The sequence below is a fragment of the Adiantum capillus-veneris genome, chromosome 13 (assembly GCF_014529385.1).
Source record: "Adiantum capillus-veneris isolate H3 chromosome 13, ASM1452938v2, whole genome shotgun sequence".
Lineage (NCBI taxonomy): Eukaryota > Viridiplantae > Streptophyta > Polypodiopsida > Polypodiales > Pteridaceae > Adiantum > Adiantum capillus-veneris.
This window is the reverse complement of record NC_140943.1, coordinates 75314355-75319718: the sequence shown is the minus strand read 5'-3', so window position 1 is coordinate 75319718 and position 5364 is coordinate 75314355. Positions and strand designations below refer to the sequence as shown.

The following is a 5364-nucleotide window of genomic DNA, read 5'->3' as shown; positions in this document are numbered from 1 at the left end:
GCTTCAATTGACTCCCAAGTTAATGAAGCTTTTCTACAACACCAATGTACTATGGCTTGGGAGAAATCCGGTGGGTCACGCTTCATACATTACAACACCCATAATGCCTCCAACTACAAAACCATGTTCTTCGCTGAAAGAGGAAACCGTACTCACAGTTACATGCTTGAGCCTATCCCCTTGTCGGTGATACGCACTATCGCAACCATTCGGCTTAGCTCCCATTTCCTTCGATGCGAGATAGGGCGTTGGGGCAATGGAGAAGACTCAAATCGACTGTGCACATTATGCTCACTACAAGTTCGAGAGTCTGAGTACTACACACTACTAGAGTGCTCAGCTTTTGCTCACATCCGAACTTGCTTCTCTCACATTTTGAGCCATAACTTAGACCTACACACTTTCCTCTCCTAGCCAAAGTGTGGGCTCTCCATTGCGACTCTCATCACCACAATTTTGGAGCATCGAGAGTCTCTCATCAGCCATACACCTACTACATCACATGTAACTTTGGTCCCATAGGTCATATTTGACCTCCGAGGTAGATAATAAAATCTATCTAGAATCTAAAATCTCTCTCTCTCTCTCTCTCTCTCTCTCTCTCTCTCTCTCTCATTTGTCATTAGCTGGCGCCACCCTCCCTCTCTCTCTCTCCTCCATTATCCAAGCGGCCAACTCTCTCTCTCTCTCTCTCTCTCTCTCTCTCTCTCTCTCTCTCTCTCTCTCTCTCTCTCTCTCTCTCTCTCTCTCTCTCTCTCTCTCTCTCTCTCTCTCTCTCTCTCTCTCTCTCTCTCTCTCTCTCTCTCTCTCTCTCTCTCTCTCTCACATCCGAGATTCCAAGCATTGTGCACCCTTGCAGGGGCGAGCACACCCGCAGCACGAGCTTCCACTCTACGCTGTTGTTTTTCGACAGGGGAGGCGTCTGCAGGTCCCAATACACTCAAAAAAAAAAACCTTTTCAAAGGTTGTTGTGGCCTTGGGCATTAGAGAGGTTTTTTCGGCACTAGTTTCTGGTTTTCGGCTTCAGCCCTGCGAAGTACAGCAGGTCGTGGTGCCCTCCAGAAGATGCTCGACACAGTTAAATCTGCAAGGGACAAATCTGCAGGTCACGACACAGTTCAAGCCTTCTCACAGTTCTGAAGTTCATAACTTTTTCAAAGGTTGAAGCCTTGAGCATTCTCAAAGGGTTTTCCCTCTAGAATTTGTGAGTCAGTGGTTGGTTCGCTTTTATCCCCTCAAGCACAGGGATGGCTACTCCAAAGACCCCCGCCAAAACAAGACCGAGTTTTGCAACAGTGTTGGCAGCCCCTAGCAAACTTGATCGCATCACGCAGTTGCAAGCAACTCTTGATCGAGTCTTGGAGGAAAACTTTGAACTCAAATCTCGCCTGTGCAAATTAGAAGAACAATTCAAGTCTATGGCTGACCTCACCACCGACAAGGTAAAGGAGATTGAGGCAAAGGTTAGCCAAGTTCACTCAACAACCATTGCCCAAGTAAAGACGTGTGTAACAAAGGAAATCTCCGAACAAAAATCTCAAGAAGATAATGCCCTCAAGGTACGCATCGGTGGGCTCCCCTTGCAGTGGTGCACTGTTGAGGACACCCTTGAAGAGGCAATCATCAAACTTAACAACATTATTGAGCCAATCAACATCAAGTCCGAGAATGTCGCTTGGATCAATGATACACATCGTCATGTGCGTCCCGAGCATTGTGTTCTTACCTTCAAGAACAAAGAGGAGCGGGTGAAGTTTCTACGTCAGTCCTGCCTTCTCAAAGAAACCAAGCTTTGGATTGCAGAAGAATTGACCATGAATCAACTCAAGAGTAAAGCGAGCGAGCTTAAGAAGGTGCATGAAGCGCGTAAGCAAGGAAAATGGGCAATCTATCGAGGTGGAAAAGCGATCATCCAGGAATTCCGAAATCCCAAACCAGGTCTCCCCCCAGCCGACCCTTAGGTTTTTTGTTTGTTTTCTCCTGTTTTTTTCTACCCTACCCTCTTGATGGACCCTCAGTCCTTAACTGATATGTATCAGCACACACTGAGAATGAATCGTTGTAATGTTGTGTTCTTGGTCCCATAGGTCATATATGATCTCCGTGGACGATAATCCAATCTATCTATCTATCTATCTCTCTTCCTGTGTCAGCAGCCAATAGAAGTAATCCCTCTCATACACTTACATACACAAACACACCCACAAACACTTACACACACACACACACACTCTCTCTCTCTCAAAGTTTATCTCTCTCTCTCTCTCTCTTTGTGTGTGTGTGTGTGTGTGTGTAACTTCAGCCCTCTCTCTCTTTCCACACACACACACACACACACACACACACTCACATACACACAGACACACACTCTCTCTCTTGTTTAGGCCCTCTCTCTGTATCTCTCATTCTATGTAAGAAAATCTCTCTCTCTCTCTCTCTCTCTCTCTCTCTCTCTCTTTCCATACACATACACACACACACACACACACACACACACACACACTCATGAGCACATACATATACACCCACATACATACAATACACGCATGAGCACATACACCATACGCACCAACAACGCACACACATGGCACGCACGGAAGCAAAAAAAGCAATAAAAACGGACGATGACGCATCAACAAACAAACCAAAAACATGCGATGGCGACCACAATTCAAAGAAAGACGTCGAAAGCATGCCCCAGCCGGCACCAAAGTTGACAAACGCGCTACCGCAACGCACCAGTAAAACCTACAATTTACCGGCATCTCATCCACAATGCACTTCCTTAGTAAACATCCGTACGGTAATCCATATTCCGTTTTCAAGCCAATCCTCAAGTGATGGTCACAAAGGCCCACCTAGGAGAGTATCATTTTCTAATTCCTCCCAAAACAAAGCACCAGTCAACCATCCAAGACCTAGCTGCCTGCTTTGTCTCTCCAGCTTAGGGCCCTAAACCTAACCAGTTTATGTTAAACTAATGTAGCCTGCACGTATAAAAGAGCACTGAGAGGTCACTCTTGGGGGGTTAGCACTTGAGAGGGAAGCCATGCACACACATTGACTCCAAGGGTCATTATGCATAGGAGTAGGATCTCCACACACGTGAATTTTCCCTAGAGAATGCACTATAGGTTCTCTCTCTCTCTCTTATCTATACACACACACACACACACACACACACACACACACACACATATATATATATATATATATATATATACATATATATATATATATATATATATATATATATATATATATATATATATATATATATATATATATATATATCACCATTGTCTCCATCTTGCTGAAACGAAGGTTTCTATAAATACCACCTTGAACCAAGTTTGTTGTCACATCCGAGGGGGTTTTCATCATCTATGTCTACATCTCCGTCTCTCTCTCTCTCTCTCTCTCTCTCTCTCTCTCTCTATTTATGTATCTATCCCCCTCTCTCTCTACGGTGTGTTGTGGTAGTGTTATTTGAATCGCTGCTATCCCCGTCCTAGCCGCTCAAAGCTAGGTGGTGCCCCCTGTTCACTCACCAGGATGAGTTCTGCATGCACGGTCCTGGCGTAGAGGCCGTTGGGGTGTGTTTTTTGTTTGTGTTTGTCATTTGGTGCCCCCACTAAGGCGGGCTTCTTGGAGTCCTTCAATTTACAATGCTGAAAATGATGCTCGTCGTCTACCATGGACGAGTGGCTGCTGGAATTCTCCAATTGGATAATAGAGGAGGAAGAAATTGAAGAAGCACTAAGAGCCTTCATCGAAGTGCTCCTGCCAAAATACACCATCGTCAACATCCAAGAAGTAAGTTCTCCATCTCGTATCTCTCATTCTAGGTGTGAATCAAGAGCCACCGAAGGGAGGGCAACAGGCTGATCTCATCGCCGTCACCCACCGCACAGTCTATGACTGAGTGCCATCAACAGAAGTAAAGGAGAAGCAAAAATCCTCTACATTGACGTCTAGTCACGAAGAAATCATCCATAGTAAGGAAGGAAAGAGGTTAGTAAAGCCTCTCTTTCACAAGGAATCTGCTCGTGCCAAGGGAAAAAAAGGGCTAGGTCAATCCTAAATCATAGGACCCCCAAGGAAGAAGAAACACATGGCCACGCGAGTGCTTCAAGTTCGTCTTTGGAAAGTAGAGTCGTGCCTAGGCTGCCAAAAAGAAGGTCATCTGAAGCAAAGCGGTGGAAGATTGCCTATCGATTTGCGATGCATGCATGTGAGTGCTGCCAGTTCACTTTGACAACCCCGAAGCGGAGGTGATAAGGAGGCTCTTATGCCCTAGAGAGGAGTGGTTTGGCTACTACCCTTGTTGTTTTGGAAGGTGGGTAGAGGGCCTTCCTCCTCTCCCCGTACAACTCATCCTAAATAAATTGTCTACCATAGGTGAAATCCAGTGGGCTGGAGCTAAAACTAAATGGTGTGGAATTCATGCAACGAGCCGATTATGATAACTACTTGCAACTGTTGCTAGCTAAAAGGCTAGGAGTGGTCAAACACGTTGCCATCACTCCATATGTGTTGAGCAATGAAGGAAAGGTGGAGCCTATCAAGGGCAATGACCTCCTGCGGATGTGCCAACTTGTCAACACCAGCATGGTAAGGGTATAAGTGAGTACTCTACACTCTGTGAATCATGGATAATGGACCAACGTTTTTTCCATTTAGATTTCTACAACACATGCATGTACATATATATGTAGATGTGAAGATCTTCTATCAACAGAGGATCGTGTTCTTATTTGATGCTGAGGTTTTAGGAGAGATCCTTAGCTCCCCAAACACCATTATCCTCCCCGTGTTGGATTAACATCACTCCTTTAATGTTTCAATTCATCCTGTTTTGATCTATCCACCCAACCTTGTAAGAAAGCTGCTAAGTCACTTGTGTTTAAGAAAAAAAAAGAGTTTGAAAATCGTGTTTTGCACAATGCAAAACTTTTCCTTCCCAACCTTCACGGGTAAGGTGGGGGAAGATGCTTCGGATTTCCTAGATAGTCGTGAAATAGCATGTGTCGTCTCTGGAAGGGATGACGATGCTTCATGTCTACATATTTTTCGACTGTTAATGAAAGTGGAAGCAAGATCATGGTACCACACCTTGGTGCAAGCCACCAAGGAGAGGTGGGACTTGCTATGAGCAGCATTTTTAAGGCACTTTGGAGAAGGCACCACATCAAAAACATTGTGGCAATTGCTGATGGAGTTGAAGCAAGGAAGTACGGCTGAATATGCAGCATACGAATTGAAGTTCATGGATCTATGGGGAAGATGGGTTGCATCTGTGAGGGAGGGCCAAGGGGCACCCTATTTCCTAAAGAAAGACCGGTTTGTGGCTAGTTTATGGCC

At 45.1% G+C, this 5364-nt stretch overlaps 1 pseudogene; it reads left to right on the top strand.

Moving 5' to 3' along the window:
* Positions 1-1247: 1247 nt before the first annotated feature.
* Positions 1248-2007, top strand: LOC147444269 (uncharacterized; annotated as a pseudogene).
* Positions 2008-5364: the final 3357 nt, after the last annotated feature.